This window comes from Vanessa cardui, chromosome 9 (genome assembly GCF_905220365.1).
Source record: "Vanessa cardui chromosome 9, ilVanCard2.1, whole genome shotgun sequence".
Lineage (NCBI taxonomy): Eukaryota > Metazoa > Arthropoda > Insecta > Lepidoptera > Nymphalidae > Vanessa > Vanessa cardui.
Genome location: NC_061131.1, coordinates 14,391,163 through 14,409,552, shown reverse-complemented (window position 1 = coordinate 14,409,552; position 18,390 = coordinate 14,391,163).

Genomic DNA, 18,390 nt, shown 5'->3' with positions numbered 1-18,390 from the left:
ATTTTATCTTTGATCTTAAAGATGACGTGTATAATATGACTTCGCGCGTAATTTTTCTCTACTATAAATTACGATAAACTTCTATAAATAATACCTATCTTTAACTATACTTACATATTTGGAAAATAATTAGATAGACTTGTGAAAATGAAGCCAATAGTGACGTTAAGACAATACTTTTATCTTTTCTATCAAAACCACACACAAAAAATGCCAACAGTCGCAAATGTATAAAATATTTAAAGATAAATTTGATGTTAAACAAACTCCCTACATAAAAAAGGAAATGTACACTTTGTACAAAAAAGACACTAGATTCTTCTCAGTACCACCATATCCACACATTCAAATTTTATTTTTTTAATAGACATTGTAACTTTACTTGTTCATTTGTACTTTAAAAGAAATCTCTGCTTTTTAATTCAAACACCGTTTATAATTATTATTAATACTATTAAATAAGCTGGAGATTTCCAAAGGTATACCGTCGTATATTACGAACTAACAAAAGTATTTTATGCAATGAGGTATGCTAGGTTTGAAGACGTTAAATAAATTCTCGGATTATCGTTTAAGATCGTCCTTTGAATAGGAGGTGGGTTTAATAGCCGTCTCATTATAATAGCTCCTTAAGTTCCTTGCCACTTCTGCCTAAGCGCTCGTCCATAGCTGACGACACAAAGTTACAAAATAATCACTTACTTCATAATATAAATCAACATATATTTTAATCTAAAATTCTCATATTAATTCAATTCACAAATAATTTATAGAAAGTATTCAATATTGTAGATTTTTTTTTATAACTTTGTGCAAACGAAAATGAAGGGGGTAAACATAAATAAATAAACTCCAATTTATTTTTAAAGTCCAGTGTGTCAATAAAAATTAGACAAGAATATGTATTAAGATATTTGAAATTTTAAACCCATTGGAAAATGGCCTGTTCTTCAAGAGAGATCCATTAAGTAGGGTCTAATAAAATCTCCTCATCGTTTGGCGGCTAACACCTAATCTCTTGGGACATTCGTGTGGCCACACCTTGTGTACCTTGTATGGCATCTAGACTGAGACGAGATTGCATTATCAAATAAAACTTGAATTTGTATTTACAGATTTAAATCGTGATATGTTATTGTTGATAGAGAATGTTTATGTAAATAATATTATGAGTTCCATGCTGATTCTTATCGGTTGAATCTACATTACAAACTGGTAGCTTTACAATCTTCTTGATTGATTCAAAACTGTTTGTGAAACTCTTTTTGGATAAATAACATGTTAATTTTCTTTAAAAAATGGTATTAAGATTGTTAATTTCACTATCACTGAATTTTCACATTTCACTAAATTTCCGACTCAGCTAAGTCAATAAATACTTTCTGGTGCAAAATATTCGTTTCTATAAAAAAAATCCCCATATGTTTTTAAACATTGTCAATTTATGAAGCCTAATATTAAAAAGTATATTACTGCACATACCGACACAACACAAGAATGATAAGAAAACTGATTGTATTAATTTGTATTTCGAACGTTAGAAACGGTTACCACTAAGTTTTTAGCTAGTGCTCACCAATAGAATCTTATTCAATATTTAAACGATTTTTATTTTAAAACTTTTTACTATTGTTGAATATCTTATACAAATAAATTATTATATAATTAATATTACTTATTTTATTTAATGTTACTAAAAATAAATTAACTCTTTATAAAACAACGCTGAAGCTAAAACAATAAGTTAACTGTCTTACTCCTAGTGCATCATACGAGATAAATCATTAAACTTCACAAGGAAAGCTCTTAAATCGAACTCGAGAACTCCAAAGCCACTTAGGCCAAATACCTGGATAAGACCGGCCCGGTCTGGATTAAACTAATCTCATTTAGTCCATTCAAGCATCGAAGAGCAGGTATCTTAACCACAGAATAATATTTACTAGATGTGTCGTTTAGAAAATTAAATCAGAAATACAATATACATTATCAATGATTAAGCATTTGGTATGCCCAGTGGTTATAACGCGTGCATCTTAATCGATGATTTCGGGTTCAAACTCAGGCAAGCACCACTATGTATATGTGCTTAATCAACCGACTTCCAAAAGGAGGAGGTTATCAATTCGTCTGTATTTTTTTTTTTTTTTTTTTTTTTTTTTTTTTTTTTTTTTTTTTTTATGTTTGTTACCTCATAACTTTTTACTGGGTGGACCGATTTTGATAATTTTTTTTTTGTTTGAAAGGTAGTGCTTCCCGTGGGGTCCCATTTTTTTTTAATTTTTTTCCGATGATGGTATCCATATGAAAACGACATAAGTCTTAAATTTGCATTATGTATATGCGCGACAAATAGGTGAATAACTGAAAATCACGTTAACCAATTTTGATAATTCTTTTTTTATTATAAAATATATACTTCAAGGGTAATTTGGTGAAAGTTTGGTAAGGTTCTGAGCACAGGATCCATGACAAAGTAACGGAACGGAAGGGAACGGAACAATTCTGAGGAGCACGTTAGCGATACTCAGTCGAATCTTTTATTTATAGGTTATTTGGATATTTGAGTCACCTTTCGTAATGTGGTTATGTTTATGTAATTATCATAGTCGAATATTATAATCAACTAGCTACCCACCCCGGCTTCGCACGGGTGCAATACTGATACTAAATATACTACAGAATTTGTTTATTTACGACATCACATCGCAAACTTCTAAAATTATCAGTGTTTCTTTACTATATTGTTCATGTATTATATACACAAACCTTCCCCTTGAATTACACTATCTTTTAAAAAAAACCGCATCAAAATCCGTTGCGTAGACTTAAAGATATAGGGACAGAGAAAGCGACTTTGTTTTATACTATGTAGTGATGGAACTCCTATACGGCTCGCAGTTAGGGTGCGATATGGGGCAGAATTTCTTACTATCTTTAATCAAATTTTGTGTATGTGATGTGATGTCATATGATGTACGAAATATAGTTGGTCTTTTTCAAAGTTTTTTTGCTGAGTTCGATTACAGCTCTTTCGAGGGATCCTTGTAGTTTACGCCGCGTGACGTATTAAATCCGCATTTTCGAAAGTCTATTTTTGCTTTATTCGCAAGTTTCCTTTGAAATTGTCCTCGAAGTCGTTTCTGACTCATATAAATGGAACGCTTAATCTATCTATATTAAAAAAAAATAGTTAATCAACATCAGCTTCACTTAAAATCAAAAAATAAATAAAAATTTTAACAAAAAGAAAAACCGACTTCAAACAAAACACTATTTTAAAACAAATGAATATGCACGAAAAAGTAATAGAAATAATTGCGTATTCAACATATTTTTTAGAGTCTTCCGAAGTTAAATGAAATGAAAAATATTAGACTACTTAAAAGTCGATTAACGATTATATCATGTAGTTATAATTATTGTTATATTTGGAGTCGGTGTCAGCCAATAAAACCCTACAGTATATCTATCAAAAAACAATACGAGAATACTTTAACAAATATGTTTTTTACAAATTACCTTTTACACAATAATATACTGGATCAATCAAGGGGCTCGTATCGCTTCTTTCTTTTGATTGTTGGGGCAAGGGCACCGTGGCTGACACCGGCTCCAAATATACCAATAACTATAACTACATGATATAATCGTTAATCGACTTTTAAGTAGTCTAATATTTTTCATTTCATTTAACTTTGGAGGACTCGAAAAAATATGTTGAATACGCAATTATTTCTATTACTTTTTCGTGCATATTCATTTGTTTTAAAATAGTGTTTTGTTTGAAGTCGGTTTTTCTTTTTGTTAAAATTTTTATTTATTTGTGTTTATAATTCATCTCGTGCTCGGCGGTGAAGGAAAACATCGTGAGGAAACCTGCATATGTCTAATTACATCGAAATTCTGCCACATGTACATTCCACCAACCCGCATTGGAACATTGTGATGGAATATGCTCCAAACCCTCTCCTTAATGGAAGAGGAGGCCTTAGCCCAGCAGTGGGTAATTTACAGGCTGTTACTTTACTTTACTTACTTTTATTAATTATTATTATTTCTTGAATCTGTCAATCAAAAGTAATCCAACTGGATTCTAATGAGGAATGTTATGAACCTTAAGTTATTGATAACTTTTATTACTTTATACAAAAACAATAGTTTGTACTAATTCCCCAACGTGTTTATATACAGTTTAGCGTCATAATATTATAATAAATTAGCGCTCTGTAAAAGTGTATACTGTTTTTGTACTTAATATAACCAGAAACCGTGATACATCGAGGTATAAACCTGAAGCTCGGGTACTTAACGTGCAAACCTGAGGAAATAATAATTATTGAAGAGTATGTTACCACTTGCGTATCCATTAAACCGACGTTGATCTCCAAAAACCTACCTGCTTACACCAGAGTAGTCTCTCTAGCCCAATGGTATAGCTGAGCGGGCATAAATTTACACCTATAATAAATTTTCACCCATATTCCATCCATAATAAAAATTAAAAAACTGCTTTCTATCTGATTTCTATCTAATTGATTCTTTTTCCAGATAAAATGTAAATCTAGTACTTACATCTCACTAAATCTTATTCCTAATAAATGGTGTCTCATACTTTTACTTTTTTAAAACGGTAAACTTCATTCTTTTAGCATTTTACGTTAAGATAAATACGACGTTATTCTTACTCATCCAGCGAGTAAGTTCTGAGCAAATATAGTGGCCGGTAACCGAGACTTGATTTGATCTTATTAAGACGTCGTATCGTCCGCGTGAAACGGTGGATACATTAAGTTAAATCGTCTGGCCATTAGTAAACTACAGTTAAATGCTCTTGAAGGTTCCGTTCGAAATGTAGAATTGTTTCTTGCATTTCCTTACACGAAAAAAGCGATGCTTTTATTATTTTGAATCATACATAAATTACGTTTAACTCCTATTAGGTTTTAGTTCAGTTAGACAAAAGCCACTTTACATAAAAATAACAATTTAAAAAGGTTCCTGTCTGCGCATTTGAAGCTCTACTTTATCGATGTCATTAAATGTATCATTAATTGTATGCAAATAAATAATTACTATAAAATTTTCATTTTCACCATTATCATAGGACTCATTCGAAATTTAAATTGAATTTGTAATAAATTGTTTAGTATTAACTTTGAAATAGGTAAAATGTAAAGTTATTTGTTATAAGCTTGACACTTACTGACGGCTTAGTGAGCAGCATGATCATCTAGTTTTTATCTCAGCCTGTGCGCTCATCATAAAAATTGACTCTCACTTTTTTTCACAACACTACTTCTCGGTGACGAAATTAAATTAAATTTAATATTAAAATAAAAATAACAAACCTTAAAATCATATAAGTATCTGTTGGGACTTTGATTTATGGACATATTAAAAGGGTAAAATAGAGTTTGAAGCCGTCATAAAATTGCAATCAATTTTACCGTGAATAAAAACTATGAAATTTTTATACTTAAACGATACATATGCTTTATTCTATAATTTTTACTTTCACTTTACACAATCATTTGGTGTACGTTTTGATATTCGTATTTAATGGTTCTATGGTCCTTTATTACATTTTACTGTTTTCATATATCTATAAATTGATTACTAGTTTACTTATACTACGATTGAAAGACCGTATTATCGGAAGGTGCTTTCAATAGTTAATATGACATATAATACGAGTATCAAACATATAATAGCAATAATCTTGACGGATGACGCGACCCTACCTCGGATGATTGTACCCGGTTGTATATCAAAGCGTTTGATGGATCGATCGGCTGATTTGTGTTGATGTTATAAAGTATGTTATTATATGCATGTTATGCCTGTAAATCGAAAAAAAAAATCATATTAAAACCTTTTTTTATGTTATAAAAACAACAACAGCCTGTAAATTTCCCACTGCTGGGCTAAGGCTCTCCCTTTGAGGAGAAGGTTCACATATTCCACCACGCTGTTCCAATGCGGGTCGGTGGAATACACATGTGGTAATTTCTATGAAATTAGACACACGCAGATTTTCTCATGATGTTTTCCTTAACCTCCGAGCACGACATAAATTATAAGCACAAATTAAGTACATGTATATTCAGTGGTGCTTCAACAACAACAACAACAGCCTGTAAATTCCCACTGCTGGGCTAAAGGCCTCCTCTCCTTTTGAGAAGAAGGTTTGGAACATATTCCACCACGCTGTTTCAATGCAGGTCGGTGGAATACACATGTGGTAATTTCTATGAAATTAGACACATGCAGGTTTTCTCACGATATTTTCCTTAACCGCCGAGCACGAGATAAATTATAAACACAAATCAAGCACATGTATATTCAGTGGTGCTTACTTGGTTTGAACCCGCAATCATCGATTAAGATCCACGCCAACCACTGGGCCATCTCGGCTCCTTTTTTATGTTACTTGGATATCATAAGAAAGTTATGATATAAACTATCTCATATCTCTAGTTGTCTATTTTCATCCACAAACTGTTTAAAAGTAATTCGTTAGAACTATTGAGATACATATTTACAATTTCTATTAAAAAATCTTGTAATTAATAATACGCTACAAAATTATAACGCAAGTATCAATGTATTAGGAGCCGAAAATCTTAAACGAAAACGATTAAATCGCGGCACCCGCTCGGAATAAGTCACATAAATAATGTTCCGTTCGCTATAACCTTACGGGACGTTTGCACAAAATATTTGCATGTAAAGCAGGAGCAATCCACTTACAGCGACTTTTACCTGCAATGTGCTCGTCTGTTACAGTACCTACGACATAGAACAGAAACCGCCGTGGAGACGTTATTCATATAACATTGTTTATGTACAAAAGAAAAATACATATTGTCTCACAAAAAAATCTGTTAGTAAGCGCAAATAGTTAGTAAATAGTTATTTACCGTCTTAGTTATAGCCATGTTACGCCTTAATCGTGGATTGTACCTTAATATAAAACGTTAGGCTTTAGATCGCTCAATAAATGTGCTTTCTAAAAATATTTCAAACTGTATGGGTAAGTATTAAGATGACGGCATTTAGACAGACGGATCGTATGAGCTTGCCATCGCTACCAGTTAAGTTATATTAAAAAGTATATTTTACAATAAATTTAACATACCGTTAACGTCTCCATAGCGTCCATGTTCACACAATTTGTCGAGGACTTACCTCTTCATAAAGAGGGTTGGAATTTTTCTTTATTGTCCGGATTATTGAGAAGGCTCCTGAGAGGTTTACGCGATCTCAAGATGGCTGCCGGTCTTTTACGACATTATCAAACTTCCATTCACCTTGTATTAAGTTATTGGTAGAAACTCATCTCTGAAGATTCTGTGTAACCAGAAGATAGGGGGCGCTTAGATATAAATTTGTTGGTTCAATACTTATTGGATGTCTTTTTTTGTGATTATATTAAAATATTCTTATTAATTGATTCAATAGGATTATATATCAATTTTAAATCAAATATAAGTGTAGCGACCTGTATGTAATATTATAGTATACCTATAACGAATCTGAAATGTAACGATGTAACAGCCTCTGGAAGTAAAACAACACTGTTAACGTTGGGATCAACAGTGGATTACAATCGAAAAATTATGATCCATATAAAAGATGACTAAATTGTGAACAGGCTTGGCTAATACCATCCAGACTGAAATGAAAGTTAGGAAGCAACTACCACCGCCCATGGAGACCTTCAATACCAGAAACTTGCAAGTTCTTGCCAGTATTCTTAAGTGAAACTACCAAATACTTAGCGAATTGGGAGGCAATACCTATATGTTGATAACAATAATATATGTACATAACTGACGACCTCCTTGGTCGATTAGTGTGTAGGTTTTCATGGGTACGCCGCTCCGAGGTCTCGGGTTCGATTCCCGGCTGAGACGATGTAGAAAATTCATAAGTTATCTATGTTGTCTTGGGTCGGGATGTTTGTGGTATTGTCGTTATTTCTGATTTTTCAACACCAAGTGCTTTAGTTACTTACATTGGGATCAGAGTAATGTATGTGATGTTGTCCAATATTTATTTATTTATAATACCCTAATATACTTATGTACAGTTCTTTTCATGAAATCTTTTTCATATTTACACTGAAATAGGATGTTATTGTATCTTTGATATGAAAATTAAATTACGTATACATTCTTAAGTGATGTGCCTTAATCTAGAGCCATCGCATTCCTAGCAGAGGACTCGGTGCGGACTCGCGACGATAGGAAGGTCGCAGTAGATAAATTATCATTAGTGTACACAACACAGGCAAGGCGGATGCAGTTCCGCTGATATACGAACTTCGGATGAGGCATAAGCTACAAACAGATACTTGTGCAAGGAGTTTGCTCTACTTCATTTAAGGATACAAGGATGGAAGGGATAGATGTAAGTTATATTAATAGTATGTTCGATTAAATAACTAATTATGCTCTAATTTCTAACTGTTTTATCAAGTATAAGATACTTTTGCAATATAATAGGCCGTTATTATTAAAGTGTATTTATTTTTGAATTTTTAAAATATATTCCTTTGTGTAAAAGGCAAACTATCAATTAAATAAACCTAAATTAGGCATTAATCAAAAATTAAATGTAACTGTTTTTTTAAACTTTATCTTGCAATATTTAAAATTAACGAAATCCAATTTAAATAATCCAGTTACTTTGTTATTATTTCTCTTCGTAAACACAGAAATTGCGTAATTAAAAAGTGATTAACATAGTGTAGAATATGGACAGAGCTGGTATCTGTTTTTTGTAATTGAGCATAAAAATCTCTGTATTATAGAATTATAGATCACCAAAGACATGCTTTAATATTATGATCGTTAATTTATTTATTTTTTTCTTTTTTTATGTTATAGGTTGGCGGAAGAGCATATGGGCCACCTGATGGTAAGTGGTCACCATCACCATCCGCCTTGCCTGTAAGAAATATTAACTATTCCTTACATCGTCAATGTGCCACTAACCTTGGAAACTAAGATATTATGTTCCTTGTGCCTGTACTTACACTGGTTCACTCATCCTTCAAACCGGAACACAACAATACTGAGTACTATTATTTGGCGGTAGAATAACTGATGAGTGGGTGGTACCTACCTAGACGGGCTTGCACAAAGCCTTACCACCAAGTAAGAATCTTCACTAATACAGAAATTGCGTAATTAAAAAGTGATAAACATAGTATAGAATATGGCCAGAGCTGGCATCTGTTTTTTGTGATTGAGCATAAAAATCCCTGTATTAGAGAATTACAGATCACCAAAAACATGTTTTTATATTAAGATAAATTGTTTTATAATCGAGTTTTATATAAGAGTCGAGATGGCCCAGTGGTTAGAACGCGTGCATCTTAACCGATATTTGCGGGTTCAAATCCAGGCAAGCACCGCTGATTCATGTGCTTAATTTGTCTTTATAATTCATCTCGTGCTCAGCGGTGAAGGAAAACATCGTGAGGAAACCTGCATGTGACAAATTTCATAGAAATTCTGCCACATGAGTATTCCACCAACCCGCATTGGAACAACGTGGTGGAATATGTTTGGAACATACCTTCTCCTCAAAGGGAGAGGAGGCCTTTAGTACAGCAGTGGGAATTTACAGGCTGTTTTTGTTGTTGTTTTATAATAACAGTTTAGTTTTGAGTCGTTCTCGTCAGTTGCCTCCTCCAGAGTTAGCGGATCCGTGGTGGTGGCGTATAGACTGCACTTACGGTGAAACAGTACAAATTGAAAACTCAACCGACGGTAAACGACGCGCGACGTTGATTTGTCGACTGCCTCGCTCTGGAACATTGTCTTATATTGCACTCTGCTAAGAATTTATCTTTACGGAATTAGGTTATAGCGCTCGGGATAAGTAATTGTTTTATTAATAGAATTGTATGTTATTTTATTAACTATTTTGTAATGTAATGTATCGAATGTAAATATTTGTTTGTCAATAGTTCGGAAAAAACATCCCAGTGTGAAAAAAATCGGCTCAAAACACTTAGTATATAATTTAAAGTAGTTCTTCATTGACGACTAACTCTAAAACAATACACCAAAGTTTAAAGTCCATCAGCAAATGCTGATGGACTTTAAACAAACTCGTCTGCGTGGATACTACCCACTAGCCAATCATTTTATTATATTTTGAGTTAGGCTATAAAAAGTAAGAGCCTAAGAAGATACCCGAGAAAAGGAATCTTATACTTTATTTAAATTATCTCGAAAATATCTTACAGATTTAAATAATATGTTATCATTGGTCAGTTTGGTATTACAACTAAATGATCACAATAATAGTATTAAATAATTTTTGGTAAGAAATGTTGCATATACTAAACTCTGCGTAGATGTGCAGTAATACAAAGCGTTGTCATCTTCTTTCGAACGTCAGACTACTGATGACAGAAAAGGCTAAATACAATACGCTTTTCTATTTACTCATCACAAACGTTTGTTAGAAAAACATACAAATTGCATTATGCAAATATAGCCTAATCATATTTTTAACAACAAAGAGGCTTTCCTTGTAAAATATCAGATCAAGGTATAACTCATTAATCTTAAGCTGTAAGTACACGTCAGTCTTGCGATTCAAACAAGTTTCAGGTAGGTTTTTTATCTGTGGAAAGTTGAGGAACTCGGGAAGTAATCGACAGAGAGAATTAATGTGGCGTCACTAACTCGGCCGTCGCCTCTGACTTTTAAAAAATCTCTCTTTCTTAATTTTTACATCGTTGCAAGGTGTTAGATATTAGGGATGGACCATGATGTTAATATCGATTGAATCAAAATCAAAATAAACTTTATTCAAGTGAGATTTTTCAAGCACTTTTGAATCGTCATTTAACATCTACTTTCTTTTCTTTCTTTCTAAATTCTACCGAGAAGATCCGGCAAGAAACTCAGTAGTTACTCTTTTTCAACATTTAAAAATTACAACCATATTAGTTAAATATAATTATATATGTATGTAATGTATCCTGCCTTGAAGTCGACTGGTATTGGAAAGCATACTTTGCTTTGCTTTGTTTTTTTAAGGTTGCGTGAAATATCTTATGCACAAGCTCAAGAGTCATAACATCAGAACTCCTAAGGTTAGTGGTACATTGCAGTTATACGAAATGATTCATATTTGTAGCACTGGCGACTACTTACTTACTATCAGCCATTTGTATACTTAACCTAGCCTATTTAATTGCAAAAACTAAATACTTTTAATTTTATTTACGTACATAAAAATAGCATTTTAAAATTCTTTATATATTAATACATACATATCAATTTAAATTGTTACTTTTTTTTTTCTTTGGGCACATAAGATTATGACTAATCGATGCGGAATCATTTAAAAATGATTATAGTCAATTTTTATTTATATCGCAATTTTTTTGATCCCGAAAAAATATTTATATATAGCTGGTTTCATAAAAAGTATCAAAATGATTATTGATAGCAATGTCTAGCTAAACCCTACTAAATTTGAAAATGTTATGTAAAACATTAAAAGAAAATAATATCGATATCGATACATATCGATAGATAACAAGCAAATCCTTAGCTACTCTAACCTAAAACCTATTAATAATTCGCGGGTGGGAAAGTTTTTAAAGTGTTTTCCTCTACCTTGTCGGGCGATGTCGGATGTTGTCGACTGTTGTCGGCTTCGGCCATTAATTACTGGCCCCACCCGACCTTGATGATGTTGAATTTTTTATGAAGTCGCCAATAGAAAGATGTTTGATGATGATAGGATATATAAGATTACATTGTAATTATAAAAATTATGAAACAGCTTCAATTGATAGGATTTTGATTTACTATATATTTTGACCTGTACAAGATAAATATTTGACTTACCAATATGATTAATAGTAGTGAGGCCGACTGACTAATAGCTAATATGGTAGTAAGATGTCACCACTACACATATGCTTTATAAATATGAGACAAGATCACACACATTACTCTAATCCCAATGTAAGTAGCTAAAGCACTTGTGTTATGGAAAATCAGAAGTAACGACGGTACCACAGACACCCAGACCTAAGACATCATAGAAAACTAATGATAATCTACATCTACTCGACCGGGAATCGAACCCGGGACCTCAGAGTGGCGTACCCATGAAAACCAATGTACACACCACTCGACCACGGAGGTCGTCAATTACTAATATATTTTATAGTTTCAACTAGGTAGCGTTGTTTTTTGGCTATAAAAAATACCATTAAAAAATTAATCATGGCTGTTCTAAGTTTTACTATATCTATAAGATATAATAACACTGTCGTTACTTTTTAAGTTAAGCACATTTTGACGAGGTTCCCTTAATTTTCTAATTTACTTGTCACGAGCATTTTCTTGATGGGAAAATTACAAACAATAACAAACTTTGAATAGCGGGATTTTGAACTTTATATCGTCACAATAAGGCTTTAATCGTCGTATAACAGTGTTGGTAAGTAGGCTGTGGTTGTGAATGTGACAGGTCTGCGAGGTGCTCTTAAGGTGTAAATGGAATCTTGAAATTCTGAGGAAATCCTTTGTGTGAATTGTTTTCGTTTAACATTCTTTAGAATTTTCATTTCATTTTCTGGTTAAAAGGACAAAATAATGAAAAAATGTAAATTGTAATTATTGTTGGCTTTTAGTCACCCAGTACCGTACAAGAGATTTTGTGTTTTTATATGAATATACCTTTTTCTTATGTGTCTAAATATAAATTTTGTTGGAGGAAATATCTCCAAGAAATAAACAACTATTAAGTTATAAATATTTTTTAAAGGGCAAAACATACATAATGTCATGTTTATGATGTATCATAAACATGACATTATGTATGCACATAAAAATGATATATTTTGAGGAGAATTTCCCAATTCACCCAGACGATCACCATTTAGTATAATTTCAATCTATTTCAAACGTATTCTTAATGAACAAATAATAAAGGAAAAGTGAAAACTATTATATTATTTAGTATTTAGATTTTAATCAATAATACTTTTTTTTCTTATAAATAAAATTGATTCGATAATTATTACGATGAACCATATTGTAACTATCTCAGTATTTATCGAGGAAAGCTCTAAAGAGATTACAGTTATTGCGTCATTGTAGCGACGAACGAATCTTAATTTTATTTTATTTTATTTGAGAACCATATCCATAGAACATATATCAAACCCATTAATTACAAACAATTAAGTAACATCTATCTGATCGTGATCAACACTTATAAAGTAACTTACTGTCCAGCTGCTTGGCAAAAAATGTTTGTAACAACTATTGAATAATTTTTTTTAAACATAATTTGCGCTTATTAAAAAATATAAATACAAAAATAATAAATGTTTTATATAAAATAACAAAAACAATCCAATAGTACACCATTATTACTATTGTTTCTGAACAGTATTTAAAGTCACTCTTAGTACTTAAGAAACTTTTATTTAATATTTTATTAAGCATAATTTTGTTTCAGTATAAATAGATGAATTACTTTGCGTAAATAATAAAAGCAAAAATTTTTTACATTGTAAGATATAATTGCTTAAATTGAAATAACTTTTTTAAAAGCAGTAAACTACGTTAGGGTATGTTTTTTAACGTCCGTCAAAACAGGAAGTCGCCTAAAGCGCTTCCGGCCGATAACAACATCCTGTACGAAGTTTTGACGAAGTTTAGCGAAGTTTTGCACAAGTTCGCGAAGCAGGTGCCTCTTTTCGGATAAAAATTTCCACCTTTTGTTGGCTGAATCTTTTTATGAGAATAAGTTTTAAGACGGATCTGTTTTATGGGGAATTATTGTCGTCTTTCAAGTAATACGGTAAGATGGGAAAAGTTTCCGAGTTTCACACTTTAAAGGTAATTTTCTGATGAAAATTGAGTATTTAGAAAGAAATAGAGGTAGACCGAGTTCTTTATCGGCTTCAAAGTTTAACAAAATATTAAGTTCGGATACGAAACCGAATTAGAATAGCTCACGTTTTGGACAATTTGAATTAATATTTAAACCTATTTTGTTTACGAAATGCATGTCATGAAATCTCTCATTTTTCTCTTCTTTTAGTATTTATGGTTTGAGTCGCGTTGATGTTACTTTTTACTTTAAAATATGAATTTGACTTTATCTCTTTCTTTTCTTAATTAATAACAAACCTGTACGTTTATTTAATTAATTCTTGACGGACTGTTGCCTGAAACTGTTCGGAACACGTTTATGAAAATTAATTTCCTACGCAATACTAATTAAGATAATAACATCCATTTATCAGATCATGGCGCTGAGTCGCGTCTAATCTGACGTCTGTACATTAAACAACAATTTAGACTCAGGTATTATAATAAATCTTCCGAATCGCCCCAGGGCCACCCACTCAATACTTCAAAATGCAAACTTATGGAATTCTAAAAATAAACGATTTTCAACCTTATCGCCCGGTAATAAGTATGAGGGTAGTTGTAAAATTAAAAGTAATTGTGTGTAATGGCCGCCGGGTTAGGGCCGGTACACACGATAGCGGGAGATATTAATCCGTCAGATCGTGATTAGATTCGGTGGCACGGAGTAATATATCCTCCAAGGTGTCAGGCTTAGAGATGTGATGATAATTATAATTGTCGATAATATTAAAACAATACGCGAATTCATGCTTATTATTGGAAATATATAAAATGCTTTCTGATTATTTTATATTAAGTTCAAAGTAATTAAATTAAAAATATATGTTTGTTTTATTTTGACAGGGATTATTAGTTATATACAGATTATCTAAACCGAATATAGGTATTGCGATTAATAGGAATATAAAATATAGAATACGTAGGTATTATATTTTAATTCATTTTATATTTACTTGTGGATTTTAATTATGTCTTTTTTTCATTTGTAGAAAGACAAGACCTCCGCTTAGTTGCAACTAAGGGAACTATTAATTGGCCCTTGATCAGCGGATATTAATAATGTACCAGAACTTATAAGATAATCCAATTAATTACATTTAGAATTTAAAATCTATCTAAGTCGATTTGATAGTAATTAAAAGTTACAAAATCTGTCATGTCTCTTGAACTGCGGCTTAAACCAAAGATAGCAGATTGAACTCAATTTTTTTATTAACTTGTACTTGTATTACAAGTTAATAAAGTAAATAACATATCGTGGAAAAGCTTTCATGAGTCCAATTAAATTTTGTTATATGTATTCGCATTCGAGTACAATGTATGACTCTTATACTTAATTTTTTATATATGTCATAAAACATATCGATAGACAGGTAAATCGACACTAACAATCTCTAAACACACCGTGCGAGCGACGATAGGCGACGTTCGTGCCGCGGCAAGCGTCCGCCGTCTTAGCGACACCTACAGTTATCAATAACTTATACATAAATTGCTTTACGTTTAGTGCTCGTAGTGTAAATAGAAATACACTTTAAGACACTGTTACAAACTATACCGCTAGCAGGGTGTGATAAAAATAGGCTTAGAATTAATTCGTAAATAAATTCCAATGTTTTACAGCCTTCATAGGTTTCATCCATATTTTACCAAACTCGATCTTCTGAAAAGAGTATGTAATAAAGTTAATGCGTGTAATATATAAGAAGCAGAACTTAGCTCAACACATGCATGATTCTCCACCATAGATAATCGCTAAGCCCAAAATGTACATCCATTCATTATCATGAATGAAATATGTACCTATATATGAATAACAGGAACATATTTTACGTTATTATGTTATTGGTCAATTGTTAAGCGTTTTCTCAGTTTCGTCTACTACAGTTTCAAGAACTGAGTGCGTGCGAGGTCTCAGGCTTTTAAGAATTAATTATATAGCAAAATCTATTGAGGTTGCTCTCAAAATCACAAAATGTAAGCTCTTGGAAGCCCGACAAGTCCCGTCAGTAGTAATCGGCTCAGACAGGTGGCAACGTATTTTAATTTGAAACTAATTTCTGCCGCTTAGCAGTTAAAGCGGATTGCGAAGTTGATAATTACGGAAAAGTTTCGGTACACTGAACTGAGGACCGTCGATTTTTGAATGTCTACTTTACGAAACAATTCGCCAGATTTTACTCGATATAACTTGGCGAAATGAATTTGAAATAGCAACGACTAAGTTTTACTAGCTCCTGGTTGCTGTCAATGTTCGAAACTGCTGTAGCGGCAACATTTGACGGACATTTGTTACTTTCAGATTTGAGAAAATTAGATAAATTTGATTTAAATAAGCGTTGTAGTTCATTATTATTTGAAAATAAATACCTAGGAGAAGTACACTTAGGTTCAAATTTTACACAGTTTTTTAAGTTGTTTTTTTTTCCCTTTCGTTAAACAGACATGTAAAGCCTTTATATACAATGACCTATAACTTATAACCATCACAATTTTTAGTCTTTAATTAAGTTTAGTTTTTATACACTCAGTAATCAAATTGTCCTTTTCTCCGTTTTTTTTTATAAACTTCACTCCTTAGACTTTACGCTATTATTTTCGACAGTTGTTTATTGTTAAGTCCCATCAGCTAATTTAAATAATATTGTGTTTGTCTGTCTCAACCAACCAATTACTGGGGAAAAATCAAAATCATATATAAATTATATATAAAGCTTAATAACACTTAACTTGTCAAATTTTATTTTGTAGACCTTTTTCAACATACAGCTTTTCGTTTGCAAAACTTAATTCAAATTACTTAAAAATTGAATACGTTGATGAAAGAACTAGAAATTAGCATTTAATATTATATAATTAAGAACATGCAATTACGTGGGTGATGCTCCAATCATGTCACTAAATAACAACAATCAACCGTTACTCAGAAACGGATAATGTTCATAAACACCTCCACAACAACCAAATTGAGCATAATTACACATCAAGGTAAAGTAGGTAGGCCCTGTAAAGCCAGCTCCCTATAATCCGACCAAAATTATAGCGCTTGATTATAGGGGGGACACTTTCAATGTGTTTCGAATTACAATATGGATGATTATTAATTCAAAGACATCTGAGACTTTAGATAGAATACATTAGAAATATCAGCAAGGATTATGTCTCTTCATATTACTTCGTATGAAAATACTTTTTTGAATTTCTTTATTGGGTAAGGTAACCTTACTGACATGTATTCTTATCATCAAATCTCGTTATATTTCACCTGTAAGAAATATTTTGTTATTCAATATACCCACAACCACTGGAAAGGACTCATGACCTTTCTATTTCATTACTCTGGCTCACTCACCATTCAAGATAGAACACGTGAAACATTGCTGATGTATGATATATAGTTCTACAATATGTCAATTTTTATGATATCGGAAGGCGGACTAACAAATGGACCAATTGATGGTAAGTGATCACCACCGCTGATAGACTATTGCACTGTAAGTAAACATTCCTTACATCACTGATACGTCACCGACCTTGGGAACCAAGATCCTTGTGTTTGTAGTTGCACATCTCACTCATCCTTCAAACCGGAACACAACAGTACTGAGTACTGCTTGCCGAACGTACCGTAATCATATTGACAAGTTTATTTGTAAACATGACAAAACCCACGCATTTTAGTATAAACGATGTATTGTAAAAATCATAAAGGCTTTGGAGGTAATATTTTATTTTTAAATTGAAAAAGTTTCAAACGAAAAGTGTTCTTTCAAACATTAAAATAGAATATTCTAAATTCATATATAAAAAATCCCGTTTTTGAGGTGGGTCAAAAATATTTACCTTGTATTTTATTTATATACTATTAACATGCTCCTATCCCTATCTCTTTAAGGTTTTAACAGTGTTATTATCTTTTATAGGCAAGCTGTGCATTTCGGCAGCCCTTTGTGTCTACGTAGAACAAAGCGCCGATTTCGTAAACCTTAACAACAATACTTCTCGTGGGACTTGTGAGGTACGAGAAGGTAACTTGGACAGGTACCATAAAAATAGGTCACATTCCTTTTTGCCATCGTATTCCTCGAGAGAACAATGTAATGAATAAATAGTAACGCATGGAAATGTGTTTATAACTTACTGTACTAGACAAAATAGTTGTATCACAATCGTCGTTTTAAAGTAAGTATTGTTAGGATAATAAAGGGAGTTGCCCAAGTATATGTAAGTCCACAATAAGAAGGAAACTTGCATATTATGTCACCTAACAAGAACAGTCTGGTGCAAGTAGTTTGAAGCCTTCTTCGTAAGCGACGAGGACGCAACTAACACTGCGTAATTGAAGAATCCTAAAGTTAGATGTACTTCATACTTATTTTACTATTTTTACGTCTGATTTAAATGTTTCGATTTTTAGGAACGGAATTTTAGCTTTGTTAGACGTCAAACTAGCCAA